Consider the following 20,597-nt stretch of genomic DNA (forward strand, 5'->3'; position numbering starts at 1 on the left):
TCCATGCCAAACTTCTTGAGCATATCTTGAGTATATTTAGTTTGGCACAGAAAGGTACCTTCCTTGAGTTGTTTGACTTGAAATCCCAGGAAGTACTTAAGCTCGCCCATCATAGACATCTCAAACCTGTTCGTCATTACTTTGCTAAACTCTTCACAAAATTTTTCATTAGTACTACCAAATATAATGTCATCAACATATATTTGGCACACAAATAATTCATTATCAACTTTTCGAGTAAACAAAGTAGAGTCAGCTTTTCCTATTGTAAACCCATTTTTAATTAGAAAATCTTTAAGACAATCATACCAAGCTCTAGGGGCTTGTTTAAGCCCGTAGAGTGCCTTGTGAAGAAGAAAAACATGATTTGGCTTCTTTGGGTCTTCGAAGCCCGGTGGTTGCTCCACATATACTCTTTCTTGTAGTGGTCCATTTAGAAAAGCGCTCTTGACATCCATTTGATATAGCTTGAAATCATGGTTAGTAGCATAGGCAATTAATATTCTAATTGATTCTAACCTTGCTACCGGCGCATATGTTTCACCAAAGTCAAGTCCTTCCACTTGAGTATAGCCTTGAGCAATCAACCTTGCCTTGTTTCTTGTAACAACGCCATTTTCATCTTGCTTGTTCCTAAAGACCCATTTAGTCCCAATCACATTTTGTTTGGGTCTTTGGACTAAGGACCAGACTTCATTCCTAGTGAAGTTGTTCAACTCCTCTTGCATCGCAGTTATCCAATCCGGATCACCCAATGCTTCTTCAACCTTAAGTGGCTCAAGAGAGGAAACAAACGAGTAAAATTCACAAAAATTAGCTAAACGTGATCGAGTCGTTACCCCTCTCCTGATGCTACCCAGGATGTTGTCCACCGGATGATCCCTTTGAATTGAATGATGGACTCTAGGATGAGGCACTGATGGATGTCTTTGTATTTGCTCTTCCTCATCAGTTACTTGATCAAGAGGCACTTCACCATCAATATTTTCTTGTTCATCTTCTACCACTGTTGGCATCCTTTGATGATTTTCTTCGTGGTTTGGATGACTTGAGGTTGATGGGTTTGCTTGGGTGGAGACATTGTCACTCACCACCCTTGCACCCACATCAACTACCTCATTGGTCATCCACAAGGTTCCTTCTTCATCATCCCTTTCTTGAGGTCTCACCTCACCTATGGCAAGTTTCTTTATGGCCTCACAAGGTAGTTTTTCATTTCCTGCAGTGTCATTAGAAACATGCCCTTGCGAGCCATTAGACTCATCAAATGTCACGTCTATCGCTATTTCAACAAGACCGGTGGAATTGTTGAAAACACGATATCCATGCGCATTTGATGCATAACCAAGCAAGAAACCCTCGTCCACTCTAGGAGCAAACTTTGAGCTCTTGACTTTCTTGTTAAGAATAAAACATTTACAACCGAATACTCTAAAATAATCAACTTTAGGTTTGTTACCAGTGAGAAGCTCATAGGTAGTCTTTTTGTAGATCTTATGAAGATAGAGGCGGTTGATTGCATGACAGGCGGTGTTGACCGCCTCTGCCCAGAAGTTGTCAGGTGTCTTGTATTCATCCAACATGGTTCTTGCAGCTTCAATTAGAGTCCGGTTCTTTCTTTCCACAACACCATTTTGTTGTGGAGTGTAAGGCACCGAGAACTCATGCTTGATTCCCTCTTCTCCTAAGAATTCTTCGACACCTGTGTTCTTGAATTCCGTCCCATTATCGCTTCTCACTTTCTTGATTTTGAGCTCAAATTCATTTTGAGCTCTCCTCATGAATTTCTTTAAGATTTCTTGAGTTTCACCTTTGTCACTCAAAAAGAAAATCCAAGTGAATCGAGAAAAATCATCAACAATAACTAAACCATACTTACTACCACCAATGCTAATGTAGGCCACAGGTCCGAAGAGGTCCATGTGAAGAAGCTCCAATGGCCTCTTTGTTGTGACCACATTCTTTGATTGATGTGGGACTCCATGTTGCTTTCCTGCTTGGCATGCGCCACAAACCCTATCTTTCTCAAATACAACATTTGTTAGTCCAATGATGTGATTATCCTTTTGAAGTTTGGCCAAATTCCTCATACCGACATGGGCTAGCCGGCGATGCCATAGCCAACCCTTGTCGGATTTTGCCACTAAACAAGTCTCAGGCGTCACTTTACTTGTTGTGAAATCAACAAGATAAAGCTTACCCTTCAAGCGACCTGTAAAGGCAACTGAGGAGTCCTCCCTTCTAAGGATTTTCACATCCACATCCGAAAATAAGCAATTATAACCCATTCCACAAAGTTGTGAAACGGACAACAAATTATAGCTCAAGGAATCTACTAATAAAACATTTGAAAGTGATTGTTGGTCAGAGATAGGAATTTTACCAATACCAATCACCTTACTCTTGCCACTATCTCCAAACACAATTTCTTGTGCTTCTTGAGTTAGTTGCAATGTATGAAACATGTCTTTCTCCCCGGTCATGTGATTTGTACATCCACTGTCAAGCACCCAACTTGACCCACCAGAGGAGTAGACCTGCAAAACAAGTTTAGGCTATACTTTTAGGTACCCAAATTGAATTGGGTCCTACAGTGTTAGTTATAGCCTTGGGTACCCACACACTTCTTTTCATGACTTTTTGTTTAGTGTAGGCACCCACATATTTCACAACTAATTTCCCTGAATCCCAAGTCAACATATAATCACAAAGATATGAGTGGGAAATGGGAGCATTAGATTTTTGTCCACTTGAGGATCCCACTTCCTTCATCTTACTCTTTGTGGAACTCAAGTTAACCTTTACCTGAGATGACTTGTCATTTGAGGAGTGGATCCTCCCCAAGGCATCATATAGAGTGGTTCCCTCTATGAACTTGGGGGATCTCCACCCCTTATGCACTGTGCTAGGGTTTTCCTTGGATGAATTGAACCCAAGCCCCCTTCTACCATTGTTGGACTTAAGGGACTTGTACTTGGGTTCAACTTTCTTTAACCCATCATTGCTAGAGCATCTTTTCAAAATTTCTTTGACCTTCACCTGTGGGCTTTGCTTCCTTGCATGGTTAGTTAGACAACAAGAAGCATGATATTTGGCACAATGCTTGCAAGAATTATCATTAGAGCTAGACTTAGATTCAAAAACTAAAGTGGGGGCATTGATGTTCTTGCAACTTTCAAGTTGCACTTGAAGTTCTTGATTTTGAACATTCAAGCTTGACATGCTTGATTCAAGTGCACTCTTTTCATTTGCAAGGTTATCAATAGAGGTTTTCAAGTTAATTACTTCTATATCTTTATTGTGAATCAACTCTTGAAGCTCTAGGTTTCTTTCCTTTTCAAGGATAAGCAAGTCTTCTTGAGCATCAAGAGTTGCCTTTCTTTTATCTAGCTTTTCCATTAATTTTGTGATAACATTGTATCCATTTAAGCCAAATTCTTTAATCATTTTATTTTTCATGGCAATTTGATCATCATCATCATCATTTGAAAAATCATTACTAAACAAAGTTACCTTATCTCCCTTTGCCATGAGGCAAGTTGGAATGTAGGAGTCGTCTTGAAGGTTGGTGAAGAGTTGCGCGCTTGAGGTAGATTGGATGGCCACATTTGCCACCACTTCCTCTTCCTCGGAGCTAGAACTCTCATCATCGGAGTTCCATTCTTCACCAATATGAGCTTGTCCATACTTCTTCTTCTTGAAGTATCCCTTGGTCTTGCCTCCCTTTTTAAACTTATCCTTCTTGTATTCCTTCTTGGCTTCTTGTTCCTTCTTGTTAGGACAATCCGCTATGAAATGACCGGTTTGGCCACATTCATAGCATGCCCTCTTCTTTCCTTTCCTTTGGAACTTGTCATTCTTCCTTACAAATTTCTTGAAAGTTTTGATGAACATAGCTGTGTCTTCATCACTTGAGCTATCTTCATCACTTGAGGTCTCAACCACTTTCTTTGCTTTGTGGTCTTTGCTCTTCTTGAGATTGTCTTGTTCATTTGTGATCAAGGCATGAGAGTCTCTTGTCTTGATGGGGGCTTCCTCGGACTCGTGTTGTTGAATTTTTGCAAATAGTTGATGAGGCGTCATATCCTCATAATCATCACGATCCCTTATCATCCTTGCAAGACTTTTATCTTTCTCTTTATAAGCTCTCATGAACAATCTTGTGACCTTGGAGTCACTCCAATCTTCACTCCCAAGTACTCTTATTTTGTTGACCAATACCATCAATCGATCAAAGAGTGATTGGAGCGACTCACCCTTTGTCCAATCATACCTTGCAAGCTCACTTTCCAAAGCTTCAACTCTATGTCTTTTAGCTTTGGGATCTCCTTCATGTGACATTCTAAGAATGTTCCAAATGTCACGAGCATCTTCTCTTCCTTGAACTTTCCGGTATTCTTCCGGACAAAGACTTCCTTTGATTATGCTCACTGCTTGAGCATTTCGATGAACCTCTTGCATCATTTCCGGAGTCATCTCTTCTCCTTGGGCGGGCTTATACATACCTACATTAACAATCTCCCAAAGACTAGGATGCACACCGATTAAATGCGACTTCATCTTGTCGGCCCACTCATCATAGTTCAACTCACTAAGAGTTGGTAACTTTCCAAGTGGGGCGGAAGAGAAGTTGGGAATATAATTTCTAGAGTAATCGAATTGAACTTTACTACAGTCATTACCTTTGCTTTTGGTAGATGATCCTTCGGTGTTGAGACTTACCTTGCTCAATACCTTAGACACCAAAAGATCCACTAGATCGTCATTATAATCAAATGTTCCCTTACCTTTACCTTCTTCGGCCTTTCTTCTTGTTTCCTCTTCTTCGGCCTTTTTCCTAGCATCTTCCTCTTTCATTTTGAGGAACATTTTCTCGGCAATCTTCATGGCGAGGTCGAGGACCTTGGGGTCCACTTCCTCACCGGAAGATGTGACGGGGATTTCCTCGAGAAGAGGATCCACATGGTCCCGTTGTGTAGACATGATCGTTTCCTCACGCGGTTAAGCGTAAAACGAGGCACGAAGCTCTGATACCAATTGAAAGTAGCCTAGAGGGGGGGTGAATAGGCTACACCTGAAAATTTTCACTAAAAACTTCGAAATAGGTTAAATTAAAGTTGCACGGGTGCAAACCGGTTCGGTCGATTTTAATCACAACTGAACAAGTTTGAACCCACTCAACTTGAATTTAATAATCTATTGAACAAATTCGAAGTAGTAAAGAAAATAGCTAAAGATTTGCCCTACACAAGAACTACTTGAATGAATAATATGAACCAACCACCGAATATGAAATGTTTAACAAGAACACACAAGAACACGCGATATAACCCGAGGTTCGGCAACCACCACAAAGGTGTCCTACTCCTCGTTGAGGAGCCCACAAAGGGCCGGGTCTTTTCCAACCCTAAACCTCCACAAGCCGACCACAAAGGTCAAGGCAATCTCTTCTCAAATCTGCTCAAGGAGCGGGTGATACAAACTTCTTGGGGTCGTCCACAAATTTGGAGACTCCCAAGCAACCTCTAACCGTCAAGGAACACGAGGTTCCAAGAGTAACAAATCCGCACACGGTTAAGTTTGCAACGAGCTCAAGAACAAGAGAATGGGAGAATCGAGATGAAATTGACAGCGAGTTCGATCGAGTTCACCTCACACCAAGGGTCCTTCAAATGATTGAAGGAGATGCGATTGCGGGTGTGAGAGGTGAAGTGAATGCTCTTGTTTGAGGGTTGGTCAGCCAAAGATTCGTGGGAGAGGCAGAAGTTAATGAGAGAGAGAGTGTGAGGGGGTATATAAAGGATCCCCCAAAAGCTGGCAGCCGTTGGGAGAAAGAGGGCAAAAACCGGTTGAACCGGTTTTCAAACCGGTTGAACCGGTTTCTACCAGGGGGATCCCGGTCCACTGGTCTACTCAGTCGGACACTGGACCGGTTTCAAAACCGGCTGAGTAGGGTCAAAATTCGGCTCAACCGGTTTCAGAAAAATATCTGCTCCGACTTTTCTGACAGCTCTGACTGTCAGACAGGTCAGAGCAGAGGTGGCAGGATGAACAGTACCAAAACCGGTTGAACCGGTTTTGGGACCGGTTGAACCGGTTTTGGGGGCTGAAACCAAACTTTGAGAATTTTGAAGAGAACTTAGGTGGAGACTTTGTGGGAAGTGAAATTTGTTTTTCTCAAGAGCATTCATGATCTGGGAAAAGATGATCTCAAGGAGTTTTCAAAAGAATTGAACTTGGCTCGTTTCACAACTTACTTAACCGTCGCGGATCCCTCTTAATTGTACGGCGATTCCTATGACTCAAGAATTATAAACTTAGTACCGCCGACGATTCATAGCACTTGGAGCACGCCATTTGATGTGGAATTTTAAATCCGCTGTGCTTTATACTTTTATGCTCGTAGGATCTGTGCTTCTCCTGTCTGTAAAAATACTGTGTACACACTAGGAGCAAACTTGTTAGAATCTTAGTTTGTTTTGTCATTAATCACCAAAACCCTCAATTAGGGTTGATTGCACTTACAGGTATCCGTATCCCGGAGGCGTGGGAGTCCCTCGGCTCGGTCGGCCTTGCCGCTTACGTGTACTCCGTCGTTTCCAGGACCCACTTTTCGAAGTAGTCAAAAAGCATGGAAGATATTCTGGTGAAAGAGATCTTTTTTCGAGGAAAATTTCGACGCAGAGGGGGTTTCCCCCCTTTTAGCCCTCGAGGGAGGGTCGGGCTTTGCCGAGGCGAGGCCGACCCTTCCTTGTTGACTAAACTTTGCGTGGGTGCGAGGTATATGCACAACTTGAAAACATCTTAAGGGTAAAAGCGATGTAACTGTTGGATGTTCCAAGCGTTGTCGTAGACCTTGCCTTGGCTGTTGGCCAGCTTGTACGTTCCGGGCTTCAAAACTTTGGCGATGATGAATGGCCCCTCCCAGGGGGCGTGAGCTTGTGCCTCCCTCGGGCGTCTTGCCGCAGCCGAAGCACCAGGTCGCCCACCTGGAGGTCTCGGGGTCGGACCCCTCGGGCGTGGTATCGTCGCAGGGACTGCTGATACCGCACCGAGTGTAGTAAGGCCCTGTCCCGAGCCTCTTCCAGCTGGTCCAGCGAGTCTTCTCGCCTAGCTTGGTTGCTTTGATCGTCGTAGGCCCTCGTCCTCGGGGAGCCGTATTCCAGGTCAGTGGGCAAGACGGCCTCGGCCCCGTAGACCAGGAAGAACGGCGTGAAACCCGTGGCCCAGCTCGGCGTTGTCCTCAGGCTCCAGACCACCGAGGGGAGTTCCTTCATCCATCGCTTGCCGAACTTGTTGAGGTCGTTGTAAATCCGAGGCTTGAGCCCCTGTAGAATCATGTCGTTGGCACGCTCTACTTGCCCATTCGACATGGGATGAGCTACGGCGGCCCAGTCCACCCGGATGTGGTGATCCTCGCAAAAATCCAAGAATTTTTTGCCGGTGAACTGGGTGCCGTTGTCGGTGATGATGGAGTTCGGGACCCCGAAGCGATGGATGATGTTGGTGAAGAACGCCACCGCCTGCTCGGACCTGATGCTGTTCAGGGGTCGGACCTCGATCCACTTGGAGAATTTGTCGACGGCGACCAGCAGGTGCGTGTAGCCCCCGGGCGCCTTCTGCAAGGGACCGACGAGGTCCAGACCCCATACAGCAAAGGGCCAGGTGATGGGTATTGTTTGCAGAGCCTGAGCGGGCAGGTGGGTCCGCTTCGCATAGAATTGACACCCTTCGCAGGTGCGGACAATTCTAGTGGCGTCGGCCACCGCCGTTGGCCAGTAGAAACCTTGCCGGAAAGCATTCCCGACGAGGGCTCGAGGCGCTGCGTGATGGCCGCAAGCCCCCGAGTGTATCTCTTGCAGAAGTTCCTGACCTTCGGCGATGGAGATGCATCGCTGGAGGATGCCCAAGGGGCTGCGGTGGTAGAGCTCCTTCTCATCGCCCAGCAAGACGAACGACTTGGCGCGTCGCGTTACCCGCCGAGCCTCGGCTCGGTCGAGGGGTAGCTCTCCTTGGCGGAGATATTGCAGGTACGGGGTTTGCCAGCCTCGGTCAGGCGTGGCCCCGCTCCGCTCCTCCTCGATGCGCAGCGCCTCGCCCTCGGGGGCCGAGGGTACCTCGGGCTGAACCGAGGACGCCTCGGGATGGGCCGAGGGTACCTCAGGCTGGGCCGAGGGTACCTCGGGCTCGGGCACGTCGTTGATCTTGACGGAGGGTTGGCGCAGATCCCGGGAGAAGACGTCCGGGGGAACCGTCGTTCGCCTCGAGGCTATTTTTGCCAGCTCGTCCGCAGTCTCGTTGTAGCGCCGAGCGATGTGGTTAAGTTCGAGCCCGTAGAACTTGTCTTCCAGGCGCCGAACCTCATCGCAGTAGGCCTCCATCTTCGGGTCGCGGCAGTGGGAGTTCTTCATGACTTGGTCGATGACGAGCTGCGAGTTGCCGCGAGCGTCGAGGCGTCGGACCCCTAGCTCGATGGCGATTCGTAATCCGTTGATCAGAGCTTCGTACCCAGCCACATTGTTGGACGCCGGGAAATGGAGGCGTAGCACGTAGCATAGGTGTTTCCCGAGGGGTGAGATGAAGAGCAGGCCCGCGCCGGCTCCCGTCTTCATCAGCGACCCGTCGAAAAACATGGTCCAGAGCTCCGGTTGGATCGGAGCCGTCGGTAGCTGGGTGTCGACCCATTCGGCTACGAAGTCCGCCAAGACCTGGGACTTGATGGCCTTCCGAGGCGCGAACGAGATGGTCTCGCCCATGATTTCCACCGCCCACTTCGCAATCCTGCCCGAGGCCTCTCGGCACTGGATGATCTCCCCCAGGGGGAAGGATGACACCATAGTTACCGGGTGAGACTCGAAGTAGCGTCGCAACTTCCGCCTCGTCAGGATCACTGCATACAGTAGCTTCTGAACTTGTGGGTAGCGGATCTTGGTTTCGGACAGTACCTCGCTGATGAAGTAAACTGGCCTCTGAACGGGCAATGCATGCCCCTCTTCTTGCCTCTCGACCACAATCGCGGCGCTAACCACCTGAGTGGTCGCGGCGACGTAGACCAAGAGGGCTTCTCCATCAGCTGGCGGTACCAAGATAGGCGCCTTTGTAAGAAGCGCCTTCAGGTTTCCGAGAGCTTCCTCGGCCTCGGGTGTCCAAGTGAAGCACTCGGCCTTCCTTAAGAGGCGGTACAGAGGCATGCCCCTTTCGCCGAGGCGTGAGATGAACCGGCTCAGGGCCGCGAGACATCCCATGACCCTCTGTACGCCTTTTAAGTCCTTGATGGGCCCCATGTTAGTGATGGCTGCGATCTTCTCCGGGTTGGCTTCGATGCCCCGCTCGGAGACGATGAACCCCAAGAGCATGCCTCGGGGCACCCCGAAGACACACTTCTCGGGATTGAGCTTGACGCCTTTTGCCTTGAGATACCGGAATGTCACTTCAAGGTCGGAGAGGAGGTTGGAAGCCTTCCTCGTCTTGACTACGATGTCATCGACGTAGGCCTCAACTGTGCGACCGATGTGTTCTCCGAACACATGGTTCATGCACCGCTGGTACGTCGCGCCCGCATTCCTCAAACCGAATGGCATGGTGACATAGCAGTACATGCCGAAGGGTGTGATGAAAGAAGTCACGAGCTGGTCGGACTCTTTCATCCGGATTTGGTGATACCCTGAGTAGGCATCGAGGAAGGACAGGGTTTCGCACCCAGCAGTGGAATCCACGATTTGATCGATGCGAGGCAGAGGGTAGGGAACCTTCGGACATGCTTTGTTGAGACCAGTGTAGTCTACACACATCCGCCATTTCCCCCCTTTCTTTCTCACAAGCACAGGGTTGGCAAGCCATTCAGGATGGAATACCTCTTTGATAAACCCTGCTGCCATTAGCTTGTGAATCTCCTCGCCTATCACTCTGCGCTTCTCCTCGTCGAATCGGCGCAGAGGCTGCCTGACGGGTCGGGCCCCGACCCGAATATCCAGCGAGTGCTCGGCGACTTCCCTCGGTATGCCGGGCATGTCCGAGGGACTCCACGCAAAAACGTCGGCGTTCGCGCGGAGAAAGTCGACGAGCACTGCTTCCTATTTGGGGTCGAGCCCGGAACCGATCCGGGTCTGCTTGAAGGTGTCGCCACTGGGGTCGAGAGGGACGGCCTTAACCGTCTCTGCTGGCTCGAAGTTGCCAGCATGTCGCTTCACGTCTGGCACCTCTTTGGAGAGGTTCTCCATGTCGACGATGAGGGCCTCGGACTCGGCGAGGGCCTCGGCGTACTCCACGCACTCCACGTCGCATTCGAACGCGTGTTTGTACGTGGGGCCGACGGTGATGACCCCGTTGGGGCCCGGCATCTTGAGCTTCAGGTAGGTGTAGTTGGGAACAGCCATGAACTTCGCGTAGCATGGCCTCCCCAATATCGCGTGGTAGGTTCCTCGGAACCCGACCACCTCGAACGTTAGAGTCTCTCTTCGGAAATTGGAGGGCGTTCCGAAGCAGACGGGTAGGTCGAGCCGTCTGAGGGGTTGGACGCGCTTCCCAGGAATGATCCCGTGGAAAGGCGCAGCGCCTGCTCGGACGTAGGACAGATCGACGCACAGGAGCCTGAGGGTCTCGGCGTAGATGATGTTGAGGCAGCTGCCCCCATCCATCAGGACCTTGGTGAGCCTGACGTCGCCGATGATGGGGTCGACGACGAGCGGGTATTTCCCCAGGCTCGCCACGTGGTCGGGGTGGTCAGCTTGGTCGAAGGTGATGGGCTTGTCGGACCAGTCTAGGTAGACTGGCGCCGCCATCTTCACCGAACAGACCTCCCGGCGCTCTTGCTTGCGATGCCGAGCCGAGGCATTCGTCGCATGCCCTCCGTAGATCATGAAGCAGTCGTGAACCTCGGGGAACTCTCCTGCTTGGTGATCTTCCTCTTTGTCGTCGTCGCGGGCCCTGCCACCCTCCGCGGGTGGCCCGGCCTTGTGGAAGTGGCGCCGAAGCATGACGCACTCCTCGAGGGTGTGCTTGACGGGCCCCTGATGATAGGGGCATGGCTCCTTGAGCATCTTGTCGAAGAGGTTGGCACCTCCGGGGGGCTTCCGAGGGTTCTTGTACTCGGCGGCGGCGACAAGGTCTGCGTCGGCAGCGCCGCGTTTCGCTTGTGACTTCTTCTTGCCTTTCTTCTTGGCGCCGCGCGGGGTAGACGCCTCGGGAGCCTCCTCCGACGGGCAGCCCTGGGGCTGCTTGTCCTTTTGGAAGATGACCTCGACCGCCTCCTGGCCAGAGGCGAACTTGGTGGCGATGTCCATCAGCTCGCTCGCCCTGGTGGGGGTCTTGCGACCCAACTTGCTCACCAGGTGGCGGCAGGTGGTGCCGGCAAGGAACGCGCCGATGACATCTGAGTCGGTGATGTTGGGCAGCTCGGTGCGCTGCTTCGAGAATCGCCGGATGTAGTCCCGAAGAGACTCTCCCGGCTGTTGCCGGCAGCTTCGGAGGTCCCAGGAATTCCCGGGGCGCACGTACGTGCCCTGGAAATTGCCGGCAAAGGCTTGGACCAAATCATCCCAGTTGGAGATCTGCCCCGGAGGCAGGTGCTCCAACCAGGCGCGAGCAGTATCGGAGAGGAACAGGGGGAGGTTGCGGATGATGAGGTTGTCGTCGTCCGTTCCACCCAGTTGGCAGGCCAGGCGGTAGTCCGCAAGCCACAGTTCCGGCCTCGTTTCCCCCGAGTACTTTGTGATAGTAGCCGGGGGTCGGAAACGGGTCGGGAACGGTGCCCGCCGGATGGCCCGGCTGAAGGCCTGCGGACCGGGTGGTTCGGGCGAGGGACTCCGATCCTCCCCGCTGTCGTAGCGTCCCCCACGCCTGGGGTGGTAGCCTCGGCGCACCCTTTCGTCGAGGTGGGCTCGACGGTCGCGACGATAGTGCTCGTTGCCGAGGTGGCCCGGGGCCGCAGGCGCGGTGTTGCGCGTGCGCCCGGTGTAGACCGAGGCTTCCCGCATGAATCGGGAAGTCGCGGCATGAGGTTCCGAGGGGTATCCCTGCCTCCGGGAGGCAGAGCTTTCGGCCCGTCGGGCCGCAGCGCCTTCCAGGAGATTTTTGAGCTCTCCCTGGATTCGCCATCCCTCGGTGGTCGATGGCTCCGGCATCGCACGGATAAGCATTGCTGCGGCTGCCAGGTTCTGACCGACCCCGCTGGACGCGGGTAGCGGCCTGACCCTGACATCGTTGGCGACGCGGTGCTGGAAACCCTGGGGCAGGTGACGCATTTCTCCGGCCGGGGGCTGGCCCGCCCATACCTGCCCGACGTCCCGACGGATCGACTCAAGTGCTCCTGCTCCCTCGTTGAGCCTGGCCTGCGCCCCGCGGACTTGCTCAAGCTGTGGGTCGTGACCCCCGCCGGAACGGGGACCACAGCTAGCTCCCGCGGGATGTCGGCGCGAGGCGCCGGCCTAGGGAGATCACCGTCCTCCGGCATGCCGAGGTGGTTGCCTTCGGCGGGATCCCCTAGCTCGACGTGGAAACATTCGCGGCTTGGGCCGCAGTCCTTGTCGTCAAGGCTGCGGCTACCGTCGGAACAGTCGGAGAGGCAGTAGTCACATGCGGTCATGAAGTCCCGCATGGCACTGGGGTTGCCAAATCCAGAGAAATCCCAACAAATGCTGGGATCGTCATCTTCCTTAGACCCAGAGGGCCCGTAGGTCGAGACGTCCGTCAACCGGTCCCAAGGCGACCGCGTACGAAACCCCAGAGGGGTTGCACTCGCCTCAACGAGAGCGCCCGCCAAAGCGAGGTCGCTAGGCGGGTTGAGGCCGAGTCGACATAATGCAGGATGGGAATCAGTCGGTACCTTTTGGTCGACGAGGGGCGATGTAGTCACGTCGGGGGCTGATCGCACCATCGTCCTAGGTACGAGGGCGACGTCCTGCAGGCCCTCCGTGAGCTCGCTGGCGTCGTCCACTTGCTCGGGATTGGCGTGTCGCGGGGGGACGGCGCTCGCCTTTGTCTTGAATGCGAGGTCGACGCCCGACGCGCCCTCTGTTGGGGCGCTGGGGACGTCAATTCGCTCGACAGCCGACGAAGCGCGGCCTCCCGCCCGGCCTTGGTTGCCCTGCCTCCTCCTCCGTTGGCGGGGGAGAGGACGGGGCGAGCTCGAATGTCGTTCTTCCACCGCGCGGGGAAGACGTCGTCGATTCCGCCACCGGAGGGCGGGTTGTCGGCCGCCATTGTCGTTGTCGCGCGGCAGTGGAAGGAGTATCATGTCGTAGCTGCCGTCGAGGGACATGAACTCAAGACTCCCGAAACGGAGCACCGTCCCGGGTTGGAGAGGTTGTTGGAGACTGCCCATCTGGAGCTTGACGGGAAGCTGCTCGTCAACACGCAGCGGGCCCCTACCTGGCGCGCCAACTGTCGGCGTTTCGAGACCGGGGGGTCCCTAAGCCGACGAGTGAGTGTGCTGCGTGCCCCAGCCCAGATGGGTCGAGCGCGTGGGCGAGCGCGAAGGGGGGAAAGGAGCGAGGAGGCCGGAGTCCGGCGAGAGAGAGGTGGGAATCCCGCGACCTTCGTGTTCGTCCCGTGCCTAGGTCGGGTGCGCTTGCAGTAGGGGGTTACAAGCGTCCACGTGGGTGAGGGAAGCGAGCGGCCCCAAGAGAGCGCCTGTCCCCGTCCTCGTCCCCGCGCGGCCAACCTTCTCTAAGAGGGCCCTGGTCCTTCCTTTTATAGGCGTAAGGAGTGGATCCAGGTGTACAATGGGGGTGTAGCGGAGTGCTACGTGTCTAGCGGGGGGAGAGCTAGTGCCCTAGGTACATGCCAATGTGGCAGCCGGAGAGATCTTGGCATCCTGCTGGCGTGGTGTCGTGGCTGTCGGAGGAACAACGGAGCCTGGCGGAGGGACAGCTGTTGGAACGGTTGTGTCCTTGCTGACGTCGCCCTGCTTCCGTAAGAGAGCTGAGAGCCGCCGTCGTCACGGGGCTTGTGGGGCGCCATCATTGCCTATCTGGCGGAGCCAGCCAGATGGGACACAGGTTTTGTTCTCTGCGACCCGAGTCGGCTCGGGGTAGGGTGATGATGGCGCTTCCTGTCGACGTGGCTGGCCTGTGCCCTATAGGACTGGGCACTCGGTTAACCGAAATTTTTCGGTTCGGTTTTTCGGTTTTTTTAAAGTTCGGTTTTTGAAAAATGCCAACCGAAATTATCTCTAGAAAAGGAAAAACCGGACCTCCGGTTAACCGTATAGTTCGGTTCGGTTTTCGGTTTAACCGAAAAAACCGAACTAGGCTGTGCTGTGTTTCAGACTTTCAGTACCCTGTCCGCCGGCTAGCTGGCTGTGTAGTCCGAAAAAAACAAATAGCTATGTGCTGCATAGTACACGCCTACACGGCTTCCGTCCCAGCACTCGGACGACTCCAAGGCCTGATCGCCTGCTATTGCTAATTTGCTATGCCAGTGCTATTGCTACTGACCGATTGCCAGTGCTGCATGCCTACATAGAATAATACAAGGAATTCTGAATTGCTATTCTGCATGCCGACGGGATTGAGCAAGGGTGCCTGCACCTGGGCCCAGGCAGCGTGAGGGGCTGAGAGCCGGAGAAGGCCCAAGACAGCAAGCCGCGTTTCTGAAGACTTGGGCTGAAATGGGATTATAGGCTGATGGGCTAACAGTTCGGTTTTTCGGTTTAAACCGAACTAAAAACCGAAAACCGAACTAAATTTCGGTTTCTGAAGAATGGTAACCGAAAAATATAACGGTTTGATCGGTTCCGGTTTTTCGGTTTCGGTTCCGATTTTTTCGGTTTCGGTGTTCGGTTTTCGGTTTTTATGCCTAGGCCTAGTGCCCTAGGTTGGGCGACGTGGAGGCTCCTCCGAAGCCGGGGTCGAGTCTGTCTTCTATGGCCGAGGCCGAGTCCGAGCCCCTGGGTCGGGCGAGGCGGAGGTCGTCAGCAGAGGCCGAGTCCGAGCCCCTGGGTCGGGCGAGGCGGAGGTCGTCAGCAGAGGCCGAGTCCGAGCCCCTGGGTCGGGCGAGGCGGAGGTCGTCAGTAGAGGCCGAGTCCGAGCCCCTGGGTCGGGTGAGGCGGAGGTCGTCAGCAGAGGTCGAGTCCGAGCCCCTGGGTCGGGCGAGGCGGAGTTCGTCAGCAGAGGCCGAGTTCGAGCCCCTGGGTCGGGCGAGGCGGAGTTCGTCGTCTTCCGGGGCTTAGCCCGAGTCCGAGCCCTTGGTCGGGCGGAGCGGAGTTCGCCGTCTTCCGGGGCTTAGCCCGAGTCCGAGCCCTTGGTCGGGCGGAGCGGAGTTCGCCGTCTTCCGGGGCTTAGCCCGAGTCCGAGCCCTGGGTCGGGCGGAGCGGAGTTCGCCGTCTTCCGGGGCTTAGCCCGAGTCCGAGCCCTGGGTCGGGCGGAGCGGAGTTCGCCGTCTTCCGGGGCTTAGCCCGAGTCCGAGCCCTGGGTCAGGCGGAGCGGAGTTCGCCGTCTTCCGGGGCTTAGCCCGAGTCCGAGCCCTAGGTCGGGCGGAGCGGAGTTCGCCGTCTTCCGGGGCTTAGCCCGAGTCCGAGCCCTGGGTCGGGCGGAGCGGAGTTCGCCGTCTTCCGGGGCTTAGCCCGAGTCCGAGCCCTGGGTCGGGCGGAGTGGAGTTTCCTATGGTGCTTTTGGCAGGGCCTGGTTTCCTTTGCGTTAAATGCTCCTGCGACTTGGCCGGTCGGTGCGGCGATTCAGTCAGGGTTGCTTCTCAGCGTAGGCAAGGTCTCGGGCAAGCCGGAGATGTGTCCGCCGTTGAAGGGGGGCCTCGGGCGAGACGGAAACCCCTTCGGGTCGGCTGCCCTGGCCTGAGGCTAGGCTCAGGGGAGGCGTGATCGAGTCGCTCGTATGGACTGATCCCTGACTTAATCGCACCCATCAGGCCTCTGCAGCTTTATGCTGATGGGGGTTACCAGCTAAGAATTAGGCGTCTTGAGGGTACCCCTAATTATGGTCCCCGACAGATTTGTTTGGCTTTGCCTTTCTTGTCATACAAAGCCTTGCCAAGGCGAGCCACTTCTTGCCTTAATTGTTCATTTTCCTTTGCAACCTCGTCCGAACATGTTTCTACAACAATATTCTCAACAAGAACTTGGTTGCAGGGGTTAGAATCATCAATTAAATCAAAGCAAGAAGTAGAAGCATCTTTCTCAGTAATCTTAGGTATTTCAACTAAAGATGTTGTTGGGGTGCTAACAATGTCTTCTAGCTTAATAGTTAGCTTATTATTGTGTATGCTAAGAATTTCCATTTTCTCGAGCAAATTTTCAATAGCCTCTTGGGAGCTAGCTAACTTAGCCTTAAGTTTTTCATTCTTTTTGATAAGGCCATCATCAGTAGTAGTGGATGGAGCACTAGACTCTAATAGCTCAATTTTAGTTGACAACTCACAATTTAGGTTTACAAAAGTTTCAAATTTTTCTAGCAATCCTTTGTAATCATTTTGGGAGCTAATCAACTTATTTTTCAAAGCTTTAAGTTGAGCTTTTTGCTTAGTGCAAACATCCTGGAAAAATTTAACGGCTTCCGCAAGTTCATCTACGGAGGGCTTTCCCTCACCATCATCATCACTACTACTATCATCACTAGAGGATAGAATGCTCATTTTACCTCTTGCCATAAGGCATTTGTGTGATGACCGTGATGAGGACCGGTGGCTGCGCGTCCTTGGAGGTTCATCTTCACTTGAAGAATCATCCCAAGTTCTAACACTTGTTAGCGTCTTGCCTTTGCTCTTCTCCTTTTTGGATTCGACCATAGTTGGACAGTTGTCCCTGAAGTGGCCCTTTTCCCCGCATGCGAAGCATCCTCTTTTTCTTTGCTTTTTCCTGTCAATGTTAAAGAGAAGATCCTCTACCTGCAGAGGTACACCCATTAGATTAATCTTGCGAATCATCCTCATTAACTTCCCGATGCGTCAGATTGTTTCTTCGTCCTCGAAGGATGATGTGCATGGTTGATTATCTTCTTCATCATCACTTTCTTCCTCTTCCTCTTCTTCACTTGAGGAACTTGAAGTGGGAGCCTTCTTTTTGCCCTTCCTTTCATCACATGCAAAAGCATATGGCCTTGAGGAAGTTGGCTCCTCTCCCCGACACATTTTTCGCGACATCTCAAAAGCCGTGATTTTTCCAATCCCAATGGTCGGGGTCATGTTACTCAAGTCCTCCATATTGTGAAGGATGGTGATGATGCTCCCATATCTTCGTTGTGGTAGCAGGGAGATAATCTTCCTCATAATGTCCACATTAGCTAGCTTATTAATACCAATAGAATTGAGCTCATTGATAATTAGATTCAATCGAGAATACATGTCTCTAACAAGCTCATCATCTTTCATGGCAAAAGAATTATACTCATTTAAGACTAGCCAATGTTTTTGCTCACGGACATTGGATGTGTCGTCATGGAGCTCATGCAATTTTAGCCAAATCTCATTAGCAGTTTTCAATATAAATACTTGATTAAAAATATCCATGCTAAGAGATTCATACAAGCAATTTTTGGCTCTAGCATTTAAATGAATTTCTTTTTCCTCACTCGTGGTGGGTTTCTCGGGATTCTTGAGGGGTTTTATCCCGTCACGAGTGACTCTCCAAACACCTAGATCAACGTCCTCTAGGTAACAAGCCATTCTAGCACTATAATATGGGAAGTTAGTGTCGTTGAAGTGTGGTGGCCTATGTGTATCCATCCCTTCCTCTAAAAAGTGTCGACTCTTTTAGCGGTGAAGCTAAAACGTTTCAAATGAGCCAAACCAGGCTTTGATATCACTTGTAGGAAACGGGTGACACCTAAGAGGGGGGTGAATTAGGACTTCTAAAACTTTTACTTAACCAGGCCACAAATAAATCTCTAGAGCAAAACCTATGCAAATAGTCAAACTAGAATGTGCAAACTAGATTTTGTCTAAGTGTTGCTATCTCTACCGCAATGGCTAAGTTTCAATCTACACTAAATAAGTATGACTACAAGATTGAAACTTAAATGCTTAATATAAATACGGAAACTTAAAGAGCAAAGTAGAGAAGCAAACTCTTGTGGATGACGCCGGTATTTTTACCGAGGTATCCGAGAACCGCGCAAGGTCCCAACTAATCCTCGTTGGTGCCCCTACGCAAAGGGAAGCCTACGCGAGGGCCAAACACCTCGGTCGAGTAACTCTGTAGAGAGACGCGGGCCTTCTCCACGCGCAAGTGGTGCTCCGCTTCCGGCTCCTCTCGGACGCTCCCCGTCGTCTCCACTATCGAGCTTCCGGCTGAAACGTCGCGGGCCTCGTTCCCTCCGGTACACGGTGGCGACCGTGACACAAACGCGGTTGTCACGGTCTCGCAAGACACTCGTCCCACTCGGTACAATTTACAACGGCTCACGCAAGAGCCGAGGGATTGTGAGGAATATCTAAACTCACTCAACAATCTAGGGTTCACCTAGAGCAAGCGCTAAAGCGATCTAACTAACCTAAGCACTTCGCAAAGCACCTACGCTAATCACCGAGTGATTCTATTAAGCACTTGGGTGTAAGAGCACTTGAGAATGTCTACTATATGCCTTGGTGTGTCTCTTGGGCTCCCACACTTGGAAATGGCCGGTTGGGTGTGTATTTATAGCCCCCAGCACAAATAGAGCCGTTGGAGAAAAACTGCTGCTTTCTGTGTCACACCGGACAGTCCGGTGGTGCACCGGACAACGCACTGTAGCCTGTCCGGTGCGCCTAGCCGTTGCCCTGTCAGAGCAGGTGACCGTTGGCGCCACAAGCTTTCCACACCGGACAGTCCGGTCCTCACACCGGACAGTCCGGTGGTCTTCTCTCCGAGTGCCACCTGGAACTAGCTGTTGGGCTGCTGTTCCCTGGTGCACCGGACAGTCCGGTGCTCCACACAGACAGTCCGCAGGCAGCACACTTGGACTTTTCTTGGATCTCTTTAGTGTCTTCCTTTGAGGTGTTGCTTTCCTCAATTCCTTAGTCCAAGTTAATCTTGCTTCCTGTGAACTACAAACACAAACACTAGAAAACTTATTAGTTCACAGATTGTGTTGAACATCAAACACGAATGTCATTAACATTGCCAAATGGCCCGGGGTCCATTTTCCTTACAATAGCAGCTTGGATCTGGCCGAAACAACCCCATTCTTTCTGAGCTGACGCATATCAGCCTTCAAAGAGATGACGATTTCTTTCTTTCCAAATACTCCACGCAGTGCCATTGATAGTTACCCTCAAGGATAAAAACACGAATGTCATTAACATTGTGTACAGAGCCTTCGTCAGTATTTCACTGTCAAGTCATTGTTCCATCTTCCTAGGTTCATCTAAACCCCCGAAGTACAACCGATATACATAAAGATACACGATATATTCTTATACAACAGATTGGTGTATCTAAAGATTCTACTGCGAATATGTGATGGACTATACCATCATTTTTGAAAAAATAGATTGTATCCCGCTCATGTTTGTTTGCTCAGATCAATAAGTTTGCTTATGAGACTGATTGCACTATTCTTTCTTGGTGTTTATAACTTTTGCTTGCACAATACCATAATTTGTCTATCTGAGAACCAAGTTCCTATTTTTTAGAGTGCAATACCATTATCTTTTTATTTTTGTCAAACATAGTTGTCTCGGTAACTTCATATTTTTGTCATGTTAGCCTACAATTGCTGCAATTGAAGCGGGTCAAGACATAGCATTTGCAAAGATTTAGTTTATTCTGATCACTCTGCAATATTTTAGGTATCTCACATAAATTTTTTTATTGCGGTTCTATTTCGTATTCTCATGTTGTGCATTCTTTCTTATTTTTGTTCAAACAATATAATGATCAGTTCATTTAATTATTACTATGATTGTTTGGAGCAGCACACATGTTATCCTAAATTATAAGTCAAAATATTCTTGACACGTTATTCAGTTCATGGTTTGTAGTAAAAAAATGGTTTTTAGGATAACATGTGTGCTGCTCCAAACAGTATGAGGATAATAAGTCAGTTCACCTTTTAGTTTAGAATTGACTCTCTCTTATTTTTGGTCAAATTCTAGAATGATCATATGCTCGACAATACTTACTAATGTGATTGTTTGGTCATTTTTAGTTCATGGTCTGTCTTATTTTTATCCCCTACAAGTCATCTACGAAAAGTTTGTCAGTAGCACTAAATCTTTTAACTGTGGTAGTCTGAGTTTCATGCTTCACATTTTCATAGCAGTAGTACTAACTGTTTTATGTGACTCGAAATATGACCACTGCATACCAGGTTCGGTTAGGAAATCACGTTGCAGTGTTTCTTGTTACAACCTGGTGATGTGGATCATACCTTTTAGATCTGAATTCACAGTAATAAACTTAATCACATGCTTCTGAATCCTAGAAAAATAACCACTCCATACCAGGTTCAGATAGGAAATCATTAGCAACAATATATTGTTTCTGAATGTAATATATTCCAGTGTTTATTTATAACGCGACTTTGTCTTATTATTTTGGTTTTTAGTGTAATGCTTATATCCTAGTTTGGATATCCAGTTTAAAGATATCCCATCTATTGGACGCACCATCAATCATGCATTTAACCCTATCTCATGGTACTGTTTTTTTTGTGTATATTGTTTTTTAG

The sequence above is a fragment of the Zea mays genome, chromosome 5 (assembly GCF_902167145.1).
Source record: "Zea mays cultivar B73 chromosome 5, Zm-B73-REFERENCE-NAM-5.0, whole genome shotgun sequence".
Taxonomy (NCBI): Eukaryota; Viridiplantae; Streptophyta; class Magnoliopsida; order Poales; family Poaceae; genus Zea; species Zea mays.